This window comes from Phyllostomus hastatus, unplaced genomic scaffold, assembly GCF_019186645.2.
Source record: "Phyllostomus hastatus isolate PE091 unplaced genomic scaffold, TTU_PhHast_1.1 phas_contig_305, whole genome shotgun sequence".
NCBI lineage: Eukaryota > Metazoa > Chordata > Mammalia > Chiroptera > Phyllostomidae > Phyllostomus > Phyllostomus hastatus.
In genome coordinates, this window is record NW_025333846.1 from 61811 (window position 1) to 79579 (window position 17769).

Below are 17769 nucleotides of genomic sequence, written 5' to 3' on the forward strand. Positions count from 1 at the left end.
GCCATCCCTGCCTCCCACCCTTTATCCTACACCTCTTTGGCTTTGTCCACGTGTCCTTCATACATGTTTCTTGAAAATCCTTCCCCTTTTGCCCCCCATTATCCCCTCTCACCTTCTGTGTGATTACTGCCAATTTGTTATTAATTTCAATGTCTCTGGTTATATTTTTCTTGCTCGTTTGTTTTGTTGATTAGGTTCCACTTATAGATGAGACGTATGATACTTATCTTTCAATGCCTGCCTTATTTCACTTGGCGTAATGCTCTCCAGTTCCATCCATGCTGTTGCAATGGGTAGGAGCTCCTTCTTTCTCTCTGCTGCATAGTGTTCCATCATGTCAATGTACCATAGTTTCTGATCCACTCATTTACTGATGGGCACTTAGGTTGCTTCCAGCACTTGGCTATTGAAAATTGTGCTGCTATGAACATGGAGGTGCATAGGTTCTTTTGAATTGGTGTTTCAGGATTCTTAGAGTATAATCCCAGCAGTGGAATTGCTGGGTCAAAAGGAAATCCCATTTTTAGTTTTTTGAGGAAATTCCATATTGTTTTCCACAGTGGCTGCACCAGTCTGCATTCCCACCAACAGCACACTGGGGTCCCCTTTTCTCCACATCCTCACCAGCACTTGTCGTTTGTTGATTTGTGTAAGATGGCCATTCTGACTGGTGTGTACTGGTATCTCATTGTGGTTTTAATTTGCATCTCTCTGATTTCTAGTGATGCTGAACATCCTTTCATATGTCTCTGGGCCCTCTGTATGTCCTCCTTGGAGAAGTGCCTGTTCAGATTCTGTGCCCATTTTTTAATTGCACTGTGTATCTTCCTGCAATGCAGCCGTGTGAGTTCTTGATATGTTTTGGAGGTCAAACCTTGTCCAAGGTACCATTTGCAAATATGTTTTCCCATACAGTTGGTTCCCTTTTGTTTTATTGGTAATTCCTTTATCTATGTAGAAGCTTTTTATTTTGATGAAGTCTCATTTGTTTATTCTTTCCTTTATATCCCTTGGTCTAGGGGACATACAGGTGAAAATATTGCTGTGTGGAATATCTGAGGTTTTCCTGGCTATGTTCTCCTCTAGGAATTTTATGGTGTTGTGGCTTATATTTAAATCTTTATCTATCTTGAGGTTGTTTTTGTGTACAGTCTAGGTTGGTGGTTGAGTTTCATTTTTTTCCATGTCTCCCAACATCTCCAGATCTCCAGATCTCCCAACACCATTTGTTGAAGAGACTATTTTCACTCTATTTTATTCTTCTGCCCATGTTGTTGAATATTAATTGACCATGGAGACTTGGGTTTATTTCTGGGCTCCCTATTCTATTCCATTGATCTATGTGTCTGATCTTATGCCAGTGCCAGATTGTTCTGAGTACTGTGGCCTTGTAATATAGTTTGCTATCACGTATTGTGATACCTCCTACTTTGTTCTTTTTTCCCAAAATTGCTGCTGCTATTTGGGGTCACTTATGGTTCCATATAAATTTTTGAAATGTTTGTTCTATATCTGTGAAATATGTCATCGGTATTTTAATAAGGATTGCATTGAATCTATAAATTGCTTTGGGTAATGTGAACATTTTGATGATGTTAATTCTTCCAATCCATGAACATGGTACACATTTCCATTTGTTTGTGTCTTCCTTAGTTTCTTTCTTCAGTGGTGTGTAGTTTTCTGAGTACAAGTCTTTTACCTCCTTGTTTAGGTTTATTCCTAAGTACTTTATTTTTCTTGTTGCTATATGAGATGGGATTTTCCCCCTGATTCCTGTTTCTGATCTTTCATTGTTGGTGTGCAAAAATGCTTTTGATTTCTGAATTTTGATTTTGTATTCTGTTGCGCATGGGTTGCCGGCCAGCAGTGACCACGGAACGCTGTGGATGGCTTGACGATAAACACGTGAGAAAAAACATGCACAGAGACAGACTAGTTTCTGTGGGGAAGTAGGGACGAAATGGCCACCCCCCCTAGTGGGGAGCGCGCTGATTTATAGTCCATACCTGCTTTTATTGGGCTCATTTTGCATAATAATTCAGGTGAAGTACAGTACTCATTAGGGGGAAGTAAGGAACTATAGAAAACAAAGAACTGTGCCGGTCTATTGAGTCGGGGTCAAAGAGCTGCAAGACTGAGAAACAAACTAACTTCCTCCTAAGACCCTTCTCATTCAACTGAGAGCATTCTAAACAAAGAAGGTTTCACAGTAATTTACATGTTCTTTCTTGGGCCTGATCACCCCGGGGAATCCGCACTTCTCAGTACAGAGCTGCACCACCCTGTCATTGTTTCAGGCTTAGGTGGAGCAAGGGAACTAAGGCAACTGGGAGACAAGGAGGGTTTTTTCCCAGACGCTGAGAACTCAGGCTATGTCAAAGCCGAGGAGCGAGGGTCCATCACCCCCCTTTTGCTGCAGCCCCCCAAGTCCTTCTTTTGGGGGGCCTCCCAAAGTGATCATGCCTGTCTTAGGTCATTCCCCCCATGGGGAATCTTACCCGTCTTTGGCTAACCGACCAAACTTTTTGGGGTTCAGTTATGAATAAAGCAGCAGAAGCAGCATTCCTGCCAGGAAGATAAGCTTTTGTCTCCTTGCTGGCTTACAGTTCCAAGGGCATTCCCTTAGTGTTACAGAACACAACAAGGGGGGCCTGGGACAATATACTATTATTGAAAGAAGGCCCCGGGTCGGTTATGTCTGCCGCCAGAGGAAAGACATCTCTCAATGCCAGAGATTCATGAAAAGGAAAGGAAATGTTTATTTAATGCTATACAAACTTAAAGTAGTGACCTAATGTCTTTATCAAAAATCCCAAAGTCCCTTAAAACACCCACAAACACAGTCACAGTCCTTCCTTCCTTCCCCCCTTTGCCCAGTCCAGAGTACCGTATCTCAGGAAAGGAAAACGAAGTCCATGGCTCAGACAGTCCTCTGGTTCTTAGTTAGTCTTCCATCTCGACTGGGAGACCTCCCTGGGTTCCCGGCACCCTCAGCTGAGTCACCAGGATCTCTGCTAAAACCAGGTGGTGGTTCCCCTTCTAAAGCTGTGGGGGTCTCCACTCTGGCACAGGCACATGGTCCTCTCTCCCAGGGCCGCGGGAGTCTCCACTCTGCCAAAGCCGCGTGGTTCTCCCTCTCTGGGATGCGGGAGTCTCCACTCTGCCAAAGCCGCGTGGTTCTCCCTCTCTGGGACGCGGGAGTCTCCACTCTGCGATGCGGGAGTCTCCACTCTGCTAAAGCTGTGTGGCTCTCTCTCCTAAAGCAGCACGGTTCTCCCTCAATGGCTGAGGTCCTCCCTATTCTGCTAAAGCCGCATGGTTCTCTCTCTCAGGGCTGCGCATGGCTCTCTCCCTCTCAAGGCTGCACATAGTTCACCTCCTCAGCGCTGCGCATGGCTCTCCTTCTCAGGGCTGCACATGGTTCTCCACTCTGTTAAAGATGCATAGTTCTCTCTCCTAATGGCCGCCAAGTCTGGATTTTAAATCCCCGCGGCCAATCTTCCTCTGCAGCCTCATTTCTGACTCCTCCCACACTCGGTTTCACATGCCAGAACTTATATCCTTCCAGGTTTACTGGGCTGCCATCATGAGTCTGGGCAGGTGTGGCCCCATGTCCTGGAGCCAATCTTCTCGGAGCTCCCATGCAGGCGCTGTAGCTTGGGGGACCTGCCCCCACTCACGTCTTGGTGGGGAAGTTACTTCCATTCCCCTGGCTCAGAGATGATCACAGCTATTTAACATATCTAAGTGACCAGCCAAAGGCTATAGATATGTTAAATGACCACGCCAGAGGGTAGCTGCAAGGCTGTTGCTATGCAAAACAGATCTCAATGGCCCTTCTCCATTTGTCCCTTCCCCCAACCCACACCATGCGGGGGGGGGGCGGGGTGTGGAGACATCTTAAAATCTCCTGGACACCTTAAGTTCTGGACCCCATTTCAAATGCCCATTTGGGGTCCCCCCTCTTGGCTGCACCCTGTAACATTAGCCTTAGCCTAGGCGGGGATTACAGCTTCTGATACCAGTCAGGGCGGTTCCCAACAGTATTCTACTGTTTTGCCTAATTCACTTATTAGGTCGAGTAGTTTTTTGGTGGAGTCTACAGGATTTTCTATGTACACTATCATGTCATCTGCAAACAATGACAGTTTTGCTTCCTTTTTTCCAATTTCGATGTCTTTTCTTTCTTTTTCTTGTCTGATTGCTGTGGCTGGGACTTACAATAGTATGTTGAATAGAAGTGGTGAAAGCATCGCAAATCAACAAATGTAATACAGAATTTTAATATGCAGAATTTTAACATGCAGAATTTCTAAAGCCCCACCCCCTCTGTGGCTCTGTTGTTTTGGTGGGCCTCCCCATCAACTTCTGCCTGCTCTGGCTGCCTCCAGATGCCACCAGCATTTCCTCTAGTCACTGTGAATTTCTGCCTGAAGGCTGTTCCTGGGTCACCAGGGCCTGGTGTGCTGTGGTGGGGAAACCCCATCTATGTGGCAGCGGTGTGGCCCCTTATTTTGACCAGAGGGTTCTGACTAAGGGTCAAGTCCCCTAGAGTGTTGGTCTGTGTTTGGTCACTTCTGGTGCCTTCAGACAGATGTTTTAAAGTCATTATTTTGTATTTTCCCCATAATTCATCAAGGGTATTTCAGGGGATCTGGGAGCTGAGATCCTTCCTTGAGGCTTTGAGCTCCTGGATTAATCCACGCAGAGGAAACAAGCACGTACTCACTGGCCCTTCACATGGCACAGACCCTGGTTATCCTGCATGCCTCCAGTGTTGAGATACTTATTGAAAATAACTAACGTTGACTCTTTTCACAGCCTCCACCAAGACAGCTTCTCTCTCCCTGCCCCACCCCCACCCCACCAGGTCTTTCTTCATGATGCACAGACAGTGAAGGGTCCAGGACTGTGATGATCCCCACTGGACTTTCTTTGTCCTGTGGAGCCCAGGGAGTGACAGCAGTGTCTGTCCCTACTCCTGAAATGTTATTGTTACAGGGTGCAGCCAAGAGGGGGGACCCCAAATGGACATTTGAAATGGGGTCTGGAACTTAAAGTGTCCAGGAGATTTTAAGATGTCTCCATCCCCCCACCCAGGGTGTGGGTTGGGGGAAGGGACAAATGGAGCAGGACCATTGAGAGCTGTTTTGCATAGCAACAGCCTTGCAGCTACCCTCTGGCGTGGTCATTTAACATATCTATAATCTTTGGCTGGTCGCTTAGATATGTTAAATAGCTGTGATCATCTCTGAGCCAGGGGAATGGAAGTAACTTCCCCACCAAGACGTGAGTGGGGGCAGGTCCCCCAAGCTACAGCGCCTGTGTGGGAGCTCCGAGAAGATTGGCTCCAGGATATGGGGCCACGCCTGCCCAGACTCAAGATGGCAGCCCAGTAAAGCTGGAAGGATACGAGTTCTGGCATGTGAAACCGAGTGTGGGAGGAGTTGGAAATGAGGCTGCAGAGGAAGATTGGCCGCGGGGATTTAAAAAAACCCAGACGTGGCGGCCATTGAAGGAGAACCATGCTGCTTTGAGAAGGAGAGCCATGCGCAGCCCTGAGGAGGTGAACCATGCGCAGCCCTGAGAAAGAGAACCACGTGGCTTTGGCAGAGTGAGGACTCTCCCTTCCCACAGCCATAGAAGAGAGAACCATGCGGCTTTGACAGAGTGGAGACTCCTGCACCCCAGAGAGAACCGTGCTGCTTTAGGAGAGAGAACCATGCGGCTTTGGCAGAGTGGGGACTCTCCCCTTCCCTCAGCCCTGAGAGGGAGAACCACGAGGCCTGGACAGAGTGGGGACCCCCACAGCTTTAGAAGGGGAACCACCACCTGGTTTTAGCAGAGATCCTGGCGACTCAGCCGAGGGTGCCGGGAACCCAGGGAGGTCTCCCAGTCGAGAAGGAAGACTAACTAAGAACCAGAGGACTGTCTGAGCCATGGACTTCGTTTTCCTTTCCTGAGATACGGTACTCTGGACTGGGCAAAGGGGGAAGGAAGGAAGGACTGTGTCTGTTTGTGGGTGTTTTAAGGGATTTTAGGATTTTTGATGAAGACATTAGGTCACTACTTGAAGTCTGTATAGCATTAAATAAACATTTCCTTTCCTTTTCACGAATCTCTGGCATTGAGAGATGTCTTTCCTCTGGCGGCGGACATAACAGACCTGGGGCCTTCTTTCAATAATAGTATATTGTCCCAGGCCCCCCTTGTCTGTTCTGTAACATTATGGGTGACATCATCCCTGATTTTTAGTAATAAAGGAGAGAGCACATCCTATTTGATGTACTTAAACACCGTTCCCTTAGAATTTTTCATGAAGGCCATGGTTTGAGTGGCTTGCCAATGAGAATCACTGAATGAGTGTCATTTGTGAAGTGCTTATACTTTCTATTATGAAGTGAATGAAGCTAACAGATAAAACAACACACTTAAGTTAATTTATCTTGTTGTCCTAATGGAAATGCAAATGGTTTGAATGTTGACCAAGTAGCTCTGAAGCAGCAAGTCTCCTCCCTTGGAAACATAATGACCTTGACCGCCCCTCCCCACCTTGAGTATTGACCATTTTCCCAATCCTACTGCAGAGGTTGGAGCCAATTTCACCAGAATGCCAATAAGGTCCCATTCTCAATGTTACAGCAGAGATTTTAATTTTCATGTAGAAGAATAACAAGGGTAATACAATAATGAGGAAATCAAAGCCATTGTTATCAAATTAATACTTTATGCACAAGGAGGAGAAAAGCAGGAGAGGGTTCTGCCTACAAGCCATGGATGGCTTATTTAGTAAATGTATCTGTCTCAGATGCCCACCAAATTGGGTTTCTGCTGTGCCCTGAGACGCTTCCTGAATCTTTCAGCCAATGAAACGCACTGGCTTTCTTGGTGTCCCCTGTGTCTGGGGACAGTGGGAGTCTGTGGCCCCTGCACTGGGAGACCAGGGGTCCTGATGGGGCCTCTGATAGCAGAGGATCTCTGACGAGTGGGTGAGCACCCTTACAGACCTATGGCTGCCTCTCTGATTGATGACTGTTCCCAAATGCTGTCCCCACACCTTATTTTCTACTCCTCCCTGAAGAAGGCACCCAGAGACCCTCTGTCACACAGTGTTGTGTGCCCATCTGCCTGCAGTGAGCACGGAACACTGTGGATGGCTCGTCAACACACGAGAAAAACATACACAGAGACACCCAAGTCCTGTGGGGAAGTAGGAACGGAATGGGCACTCTCTCTGATGGGGAGAGCGCCATGGCCACTCCCTCCAGTGGGGAGTGCACCCCGTTCCCCCTCCAGAGAGGCTTTTTATTCATTTCATTTGCCTAAGAATTCAGATAAAGCTCATTACTCATTGCTAGGAAGTAAGAATCAAACAATAGATAACAAGGAAGTCTGAGGGCCTATTTTGAGTCAGGGTCAAAGAGCTGGAAAACTTTGAGGAACAAATTTACTTCTTCCCTGGACCTTTATCATTCTACTGAGAGCATTCTAAACAAAGTAGGTTTCACAGGATTTTACATATTCTTTCTTAGGCCTGATCACCCGGGGAACCGGCCGTTTCTGGTCTGGGCTGCTTCGCCCCTGCAGGCCTGAGAAGACAAAGGCAGCCAGGAGACTTGGATTTCTCACATGCAAGAGCAAAGACTCAGGCTTTGAAGAAGCCAAGGGGGCAGGGGTTGATGTCTGATCACCCAATCATTTCCACAGCCCCTTCTCTCAAGGCATTCCCATGTGATCACGTCTATCTTAGATTCATTCTCTTTCTTAGAGAATTGTTACCCATCATTGACTGCCGATCATGCCAGGGAAATAAGTTTTGTCTCCTTCAGTGGCTCCTGGTCCGGAGGTCCTTCACTTAGCCTAAGTCACGGGAGGTTATAGCTTCCTGAGTCCAGGCAGGGTGGTCCCCAACAACACGGTGTGAAAAAGGGACAGCAGAGTCTTTCAGGGGTCAGTTTCCTCATTCTCACCTGTCCTGTTCTCATCACGTGGTCAGACTCCCCAGGGAGCATCCTGAGCCTCAGAGAAGCTCAGGGGCATCTGAGGAGTGTCAGTCTCTTTGTGAGGTCACATGGCACTTACCAGTCAGAGGCCAGGGCCCACCACCATCCTGGTGTCTTCTGGTCCTAGTCCACCTCGCCTCCTATGGCCTTGTCCCCAGAAGCTGCCCTCCAGGAAGACCCCCTGTGGGGTGCAGAGTCCTCCCTGCCCATCAGGCAGGTGCTTCCTATCGTGCTCACAGCCTCAGCTGCTCCCTCTGCAGCTTCCCTTTCTTCCCTGCACCCCTGTATCTGACACCATAGATACCTCAGAGGGGACTCCACTACATACCCACACAGCAAACCCATGCCCACTCTCTTCCCACTGTCCAATGAGAATGGAAGGGCTGCAGGTAAGGCTGAGATAGGGTGGAGAACCACCTTTAGTTTCTAACATCAGGAGGCAGGTAGGATGAGAGGAGACACAATCATAGCATCCCTAATCTAGTCTGCTTTAGGGAAGGCTCCTCCTCTGCCCAAGCCCCCTTGGCACCTCCTGGGGCCTCATGTCCTATAGGAGGTCTCGGGCCACCATCCCGACCAGGCCCTGCTCCTTGGACACCCTGGCCCTATTTGGCTCATCATTCCCACCAGCAGTCCCCACAAGGCCCATTTGCTGGGGTTCAATGGCCGCCTTTAAGGGTGAGTGAAGGAGCTGCCCCTTGGGACATGTGCCTCTTTCCCCTTGTTCCTTGTGCCACACCCAGCAGCTATCCCTCCCCTCCTGCTACAGAACCACGGCTCTGTCCTGACCCACCACACACTCAGGTGCCTTCGAGTCATTATGCTGCCCCCTCTGTGGGTGAGGACACAGCCCAAGACTGGATAGTCCCCTGGTCAATGGTACACACTGATTTGCTGTCATTGGTAAGGAGTCACTCCAGTGACCAGAATGCAGTGGAGGTGACAGGGAAGAGTGAGGAGGCCCTGCACTCATGGAGCTTCGGTTCACTCAAGGAGAGAGAAGAACTTCAACAAAAGTGATGTCATGGTGCTGTGCAGTCTGTGTGAGACAGTGGGCTACAGGGAAGCAGGGAGGGCACACATGGGCTCTGAGAGCGAGATGAAGGACTGGGATGGGAGCTGGGACTCTGGGACCCATACCCTCTGACTCAGCAGGCTCTGCCTTGGAGACCCCAATGGTCCATGAGCCAGGGATGCAGAGGGATGCAAGGTGGGATCCAGAGGGATGCAGAGGGATCCATAGGCTGTGAGGTGGACAAAGGGTTGGGAAGGCTCTCAAGAAATGGCTGCCCGCACTGGAGTCAGGCACACAGTCAGACAGTGCCCCTTCTGGAGACATCTGCGGGTTTTCTCAGGAGCCCTGGATTCAGTGCAGCCCCTCCTGCCAGGACTTCACACTGGCCACTTCCTCAGAGCCTTGGCCTGGACCCTCCACCCTCCCTGCCATTCTGTGCACAGGACGTGCTGCTGGCAGCACTGGTTAAGCCTCCTTGCTGTAAGGATGGCCTTTGTGTTCCCACAGGATCACCTCGATGGTCTCCATGAGCTCCATCAGCTAGGCCTCCTGCTCTGTGCCATCTGCCCTGTTGTTGAAACCACAGTGGTGCTGCATGCCACATGGTAAACCACGTCGAGCTGGGCTAGCTCCTGGTTGCCAGTGTCCCGCAGATACTCATCCAGGGAGCTGCCCTCCAGGTCTTCCTTCTGGGTGAACACCAGGACAGGGCAGGCCAGGATACCCACCCCAAAGACTTCCTGGAGGTGCCTTACCACCTCCTTGTCCTCCTTTGTCCTCCTTTGTGAAGCGGCCCAGCTGTGTCACCAGCAGCACTGCATGTGGCCCTGGTGCGCAGCAGGCGACGGCTGCCCAGGGGCCCTGAGCTGCCCCTTCTTTTGGAGCCTGAAAAGACAGAATATGAGGAGTGTCGGTCACCTCAAGCTCCTTCTGAACCCAGTCTCAGCATCCATGCTGGAAAGTCATGGTCACAGGTCTGGCGCTGACCTTGGATTTGAAGGCTTCCTTGCCCAGGATGCTGTTTCCTATGGAACTTTGACCATTTCCACTTTTCCCCACCAGCAGGAGCTTCAGCCTCTTTGGGGTCCTTTCCTTCTCCCACAGATCTACAAGCATCCAGACAAATCAGGGGAACAGGAGTTATAGCCCATGTACCCAGGGCTGTCAAAGCAAAAGGCAGAAGGGTGATTGTGACAGTTACATCAGTGAGGAAGCTTCAGGTACTAATCTCTTCCAGGTGGTGTCTAAATGGGATCAGTACCCTGGACAGCCTGGGCCCCTCCCCTCTGCCTCCTGACATCCTGCCCCCAAAGTGTGGCTTCTTCAAGTCAGGTGGTTCCAGCCACTCAGGCATCATGAACTCGATGGAACATTCTGTGATCACCGAGTCCCCGAGCACAGGGCCCCCTCTGTCCTCAGTCTCCTCTCCAGCCTCAGGTCAGTGACCCCCCTCACTCGGCCTCCCCCTAAGACAGCAGATGTCAGGCCTTTCCCCACCAACGTTCAGCCTCCTTCACACCCTGTCTGAGCCCTGTCCTCCCTGCACAGTCCATGTCTAATTCCACCTGGTGATCGCGGGTGACTGCATTCGCTCCTGGTGACACCATGTAAGGAAAGTCCAAGGGGGGAGGTGGGCTCAATACCTTGTCTCTGGCCAAAGGACTTCAATGATGGGCTTGTCTGGCCCTCAGTCCCAAGACATTGGTATTTCTGCCAGAACAGCCCCCCTCAAGCCATCAGTGAGGAGTTCACCTGACAGCCTTGTGTTGCAGAAATCAGGATGCTCCCATGACAGACACCAGGTGTGTGAGTGTGTCTGTGTGTGCTGAGTGGACATTATTAGTCTCTTGTTGAAATGAGCCATGTGTCTACTTACCAACTTCTGAGGAAAAGACCACTGAACAGAATGAAAGACATGGGATCTCAGGGCATTTACCTCTTATTTTTAATGATTTCATTATATTCAGTAGAAGTTGTACTTTTAAAGATTATTTATTGATTTATTTTAGAGAAGGGAAGGGACAAAGAGAGGGAGAGAAACATCAATATGTGGTTGCCTTTTGCACTCCCCCTTCTGGGGACCTGGCCTGTAACCCAGGCATATGCCCTGACTGGGAATTGATCTGGGGACCTTCCGGTTCATGGCATTCACTCCACTGAGCCACCCCAGCCAAGGGAAATTTTGTCATTATCTTTATTACATTCAGTGGAAATCATAGTGTTTCCAAGAAAAAGGAGTTCCCAGGAATGTGAAACTGGCTTTAGACATTTGCAAACAGGAGGAATTTTATGCTTAAGCTTTCAAAAGGTTTGGGAATTATATTTCAAAACAAACAGCCATTTTTAAAATAATTTGGTTCATTGATAAATTGAGTGATGAAAAGATTTAAAAAATTCACCAAATCTCAACCATTCACTGATATCTGGCACCGCATTTTATAGAGGAGGCACTGGGCTTCCCTCACTCTGTGACAATGATAACAATTACTGATCAATAACTGTCACCTGGGAGTCTTGCATTCCAAACCAATGGTCTTCCCAGGAATTGTCACTAATTTTCTGAGTATAATTAACAATAGTCTACAGAACAAATGGCACATACTACAGAGTAAATAGTAAAAACGTTTTCATATTTTGAGCAATACACAAAATAACTGAGGTAGCAATCGGACAGATAACTGAATACAAACTAGAACACACACTCACATTTGGATTAGGGATCTTTTCAGGCAATTGCCTTTGGCCATGGTTGTGCCTCATCTCTGCTTTTCCATGTACTTTACAACACTCCCTTTGAAGCCCTCCAATTTTTCCTCTGATCACTCATGTCCACATTCCAGCCCTGTCTCTAGGCTGTACAGCTCATTGGTACAGCTCTCCCATTTCTCTCTACCACCAGGCCCTCCATCAAGTCCATCAACTTCTCTTGGTCTTCCGTATCACTCCCTTTGGCTCCCTTATTAAAGGCATATGGTTGTCCCCCACACGCAGCCACCAGCCTGCCCAGGGCTTTATTTCCCAAGTGGTGGATGTGCTCCATCTAGGAGCCTCCCTCGAGGTCCTCCTTGTGGCTGAAGAGGACAATGTGTGTCTCATGACACCCTCTCCAAATACCGCCTTCACCCTTTGTGCAGCCTGCTGGTCCTGGGCAGTGAGGCGGTACAGCTGCATCACCAGGAGGAGTGCGTGGGGGCCTGGGCCCGAGAGCAGGTAGCACTTCTGCACCTCTCTGTGCAGGGGATCGGAGCGGTCCTTCCCTGAACACAGATCCGGTGTTCCCATGACGACCAGTGCTTTATCACTCCAGCATCCTGCACTCTCCCTGCAGGTCTGAGCAAAGGTCTGGGAGGGCAGCTGGGGCTCAAACGCTTGCTTCCCCAGGGTGCTGTCCCCTGTGGCACTTCTGCCCGTCCCTGTTTGCCCACCAGCACGATTCTCAGCTCTGATCCTCTGCTGTGTTGGCTCTTCATGTGTGGTCCTGCTAAGAGCCAGTTTACCACGTTATTACTACATTGGCCATGCCAATGGGATGTTTTTAGTGATAAGGAGTTATTCTCACATATGCAAAAGACACTCTCACAATATATTACATTTACGAAAGAGAGGCTAACTCCATTATCAAATAAAATAAATTAGTCATTTAAAAATACTTATTTTATTGTTGTTCAATTACAGTTGTCTGCATTTTCCTCCAACCACTCCCTCTCTCACCTCAGCCAAACCCACCTTTCCCCCTTGCTTCCACCGTGGTTTTTAAATATCTGGATTTCTGTAGGACTCCAGTATATTGCCATGTTGGGTCCTAGAAAAACCTACTTGGGGTGGGGATGAGATGGATTTAGAAACAGATTCGTCTTGCAAAGTTTGCCCGAATCTCCATTCCGGCCCTCTGAAAGATCAGTGTCCTGAGGGTCAGCGATGTGGAGCCAAACTGTGGGTCCCACCTCCGGTGGGGCTAACCACCCCAACTCTGCTCCAAGGCCCGGGAGGGGGCTCCACCAGTGAGATGACTAGACTGGGGGAAATGTGACGAGCAGTGCAAAACCATTCTCCACAATGATTAAACAGCTGGTAGCTTACATTCTGCTTAGAGAGGACAGGATGTTTCTGTAGAACATGGGCACAGGAGATGGCAAGACAAGTATGTGCACCTGGAGTCGCTTTCTTACCCGACTGACTGCGTTTGTGTGTTCCATTGCAGCTCCCGAGGGACAGGGAGACCAGACACCGCTGGAGCAGCGACAGCAGCCTGTTACTACGTTCCAGTACCGAATCCGGAAAGACCCTCGCAGTCCTGGAGCACGCTCACAGCCGTGCCTCCTTTCTTTACACGCAGCTGACAAGATACGTGGAGAGTTACTCTCTGTGTGTTACAGAGAAATCAAGTCACTTGTCTGAAGTCACGCTGTGAGTCTCTTGTTTAAATCTGGCAGCATATCTGAAGTAACAAGGCACAGAAAACGCAGGCCACGCATTAACACCCAAGGTCTTCCCGGTGAGAGCTCTTTATTGGCTTCATGCTAAGGACCTTCTCTTTGCCAGCGATGTGTAAACTAAATTGTATACAGTTTACAGTTCCTGTAAAGTGGCTTCACTTAAGCCAAAGGCTTTTATTCTAAATCGTTTCCCTTAAAATAGGATGAATTTGTTCTTAAACGGTTTAGAGCATAACTGGGAACCAGCAATCAACACTGCAGAACTTTTTTTGCACGTGTGGGCTCACCTGATTTCCTGAGCAGGGGCGTCACTGGGGAGCCGTCCCGGGGCGGCGCGGGAAGGAGCCCAGGGCGCTGCAGGGGTCAGTCCAACTGCGATGCAGCCAACGCAGACCCCGCTCCACCTAGAACGTTCAAGTTTGAGTGGACGCTCAGTGGGAAGGGAAGGGGCTTCATAATCCCAGGGACCAGTTTGCAGATGTCAGTCTCCCCCAGGAAGGACACTTGACCTGCATAAGTCTCCTTCCTTGGCAGAAGCCAATGGCCAGACTGGGCTGAGAGCTGGTGGCACCCCCAGCAGCTGGAGGAGAAGGTCCTTTTGTTTCATATCATTCCTCTGGGTTTAGAGACACAAACATTACTTTTTTGCTTCATCGTTGGGCCACCCGAAGAGAAGTCCCAGCAGAGGTTTAAAGATCTCTCTGATGGCCCTGGCTGGTGTGGTTCAGTTGGTTGGAGCATCATCCAGTAAATCGAAAGGTCCCAGGTCACCACCGGTCACGGGTTTGATTCCCAGTCGGGGTCAGGGCACGTGCTGAGGTTGTAGATTTTGTCCCGGTCGGGGCATGCACGAGAGGCAACTGATGTTTCTCTCCCCCTCTCTCTCCCTCTCTTCTCCTGTCTCTAATCAGGTGAGGATAAAAATGAATAACTAAGTCACCACTACAAAAAACAAAGATCTCCTGGATGAAATTTCTTCTTGGCCAAGTCTCTCCACTCCTGCCCTTCTGAACACTGGCCTGTGACCATTACAGGGAGCATTTCTCTGTGTCTTGGCTCTTCTAGTGAGTGAGGTGACTGCAGTCCTGGGTGAAGGCTAAGAAGTGAGGAGGAGGGGAGGAAGGAACACCGTGGCTGGGTGACGGGGAGCGGTTCACATGCCCCTATGGTGTTTACCAGTCATTGTATCTCGTGGTCAAAGCCGTGCTGGAAAATGGGTCAAGGCCTCCATCCCCAATGAAAGATACACAGCAGATTTCCTGAGAAGATATATTAAGATTCATCTGACAATGGTTTTGTGTAGAAGGTTTATTTATAAAGCAGTAATGTTGAACAGAATACTGTGTGATGACAGAATTTTGAATATCTGCATTGTCCAGCATAGTAGCCAGCCACTGACCAGATGTCACTCCTGAGCCCTTGAAATGTGGCTGGTGTGATGGAGACAATACATTTCAGATTTTATTTGACTTTAATTCATATCATTCAATGGCTTCATGTGGCTAGTGGCTGCCATATTGGACAGTGAAGTTATCAAGTATACGATTTTTAATAAGTTGGCACAAAACATTGTGTCTGTTTAAGGAGAGGGTGCACAGGCTAAAACAAACATGAGAAAATGCAAAGGAAAAGGAAGAGATTGACTTAACACCGAAAAATCCTAGCCCCCGGGATGGGGAGATTTTCACTGGTGGGTTGACAGGGCAGTGGCCTCCTTTGGGCCCGAGCAGAGTTTTGCCCTGTGAAGCAGTTTTCACCACACCATTGTATTTCTGAATCACTAAAAATTCAGAGGATGTTTGAGCTAAGGTAGCCCTCAACATTCCAACTCCCCGGATTTTAATATCTGTCACAAACTACTTTACCCAGAATGCACTGTTTGAATTGAAAATCTGCTCTAGGAAATGTAGCTGCACAGACTGTAAAAACCAGTGTGTTGCCTGTGAGCCTGGGAAAGAGGACGGAGCAGGATCTGCGTCCCCGTCTCAGCTCTTCCTGGCAGCATCCTGTCCATGCCCCTTTTCTGGGGTCCTCCTCGCTGACCTTCCTCCCCACCTCCGCCCCCACCCCCACCAACCCCTTAGTGCACAGAAATGGAACAACTGTGACTATGGCCACAGTGAGCTGCAGAGGGCCTGGGCCGTGCACTTCGAGGTGGTTTTTGCTTCTCGTTCTCTCAGGGTTCAGCAGTGTCTTAAAAAGAGCTGGGTTTGGGTGTTCTGGCCAAGGCTGAGGAACAAGGGTTTCTGGTTCAGCCTGTGACAGGAAACCGCAAGACTGGGGGCTGCTGTGGTGGCAGCTCTGTCCCCTAAGAGGGCAGGGACCTTCTCATCTGGTGTGATCTGAAGGGACCCAAAGCCCCTCTGCCCAAATAGGCCCCTGCAGCCCACTGCCCCTAAGATGCCATTCCTCTCTTGGGAGTGAAGGTTTTCCACCAAGACAGTGGGTGGACGAGGAACACACCCACGGGAAGACGGAGAAGGAGGGCAGCGGGGCTGAACACACACCTGAGCAGTTCGAGCAAACAGTCAGACATTCAGGTCCTCAAACACCAGGTACTGGCTGGAAGGTTCCTCTGGTGGAATCATGGCCCCCTACTCTCAGACGGGCAGCATCTTGTAAAAGACAAGAGCTCCAGCCCTGGCTAGTGTGGCTCATGGGGTTGGAGTGTCTTCCTGTAGCAGAAGGCTTGTGGGTTCGAGCTGGGTCAGGGCAGAAGCTGAGGTTATGACCCCCTACTCAGGAGAGATCCGATCAATGCTTCTCTCTCACTCCATGTTTCTCTCTCTCCCTTCCTCCACCTTCCTCTCTCTCTGGAAGCAATGAAGGAGTGTCCTTGGGTGAGGATAATAAAAATAAATTAATTAAAATAATTTAAAAAATAGATGTACTCTGCAGGTCTTATTTGCTACCAGTTACCAGTTCCCAGACTTGAAAAACCATCTGTTGAAAGTGCAGATTGATCAGTTGCTGTCTTGCTAACTTGGACCCTTCCTCCCGCCCCCAGACCCTCCCTGCTGTGAGAACCACTGGTCTAGTGCACATCCAGTCTGCCAAGTAGCTGTGGTTACTGGTTTCCATGACTCAGGGGACCATTGCAGGGCCGAAGCCCCAGGTCTCCCGGCTGACTGGGGTGCTGATGGTTGACGGCTCACCACCGACCCCTCCTCTCAATGGTAGGCTGAGAGTGAGAGAAGTCCCCTCAAGAGTACTTTCAGCTGAAGAGAGTCACCTCCCCCAGAATGCCCCCCACTCTCAGGGCAGCTCACGGTTATGACCACTCTTAGGACTGACAAAGGCCTGACCTCTTACCCCACGTGGGGACAGCGGAGCTTCGGCTCCTGTGAGCGTGGCTAAAGCCCTTTGTGAGTCCTCACAGCCCGGGTCTCCTCCTGTCCGACCCTGCTTCCTTCACTGTCCGCCCACGGCTTTGGGTCCCAACCACACGCTCAGACGGATTTCACGCACATACACCTTCATCTCGGGACCATCACACCCATGGCACGCAGAGTCTCGTCTTCCTCCCTGGGCTCAGAGGGGGGCCCAGGGGGCACCGGGGATGAGGGGCCCTGGCTCAGCATCATGCTTAGCAGACCTTGAGGGAATTTCTTAGTGCTATTGTATGCGGTTGTTTTAGTCTTTCTGGAAGCTGGCTATACTTACAGGTGCACTTACACCTGTGTTTTAGTACCCCCTTTCCTCTCTAGTATACAAGAAAAACATCGCAGGGGGTTTAAAAAAATCTCCATTGAATGAGAGTTCTCAGTATAGGGAGAAGGAACTTTCTGAGATCTTTATGATAGAGTTTTCTTCTCCATGTACTTTTGTTTCTGTTTTTGTGCTGGTGTGTTTCCTCCCTTTTTTTTTTTTCAGTTTTAAGTTTTTGCTGAAGTATAATTTACATGGAAGAAAGGGTATGTTTGACTTTGCAGCTCTCAGAATTGTCACAGCCTGAACACGGCTGAGTATCAGCATGCAGAGGAAGAAGCAGAGCACCATTAGCATCCCGGCATCACCCCCAACATCCCCCTGGCCCTGCCGGGCTACCTCAGGCTGGACATCTAGCAGAATAGGTTCATCCTGGCTCTCTTCGTCCACATAAATGGACTCATGCACTATGTAGTCTTTTGAATCTGGCTTTTTTTGGTTTATCATGATGTTTTTAGTTGTGTCCATATGATAATATGTAGCAATAAACTGGGCATTCTCGCTGCTATATACTGTCCGTGTGTGACTATAACCCAGCTAATATACATATTTTATGATGTGGACATATAACGTATATCATTCCCCTAACAACTTTAGGCTATATTAT

General features: G+C 49.2%; 1 pseudogene; it reads right to left on the reverse strand.

Annotated features, from left to right (window-relative positions):
• Positions 1-11519: 11519 nt before the first annotated feature.
• On the reverse strand, positions 11520-17038 carry LOC123819331 (annotated as a pseudogene).
• Positions 17039-17769: the final 731 nt, after the last annotated feature.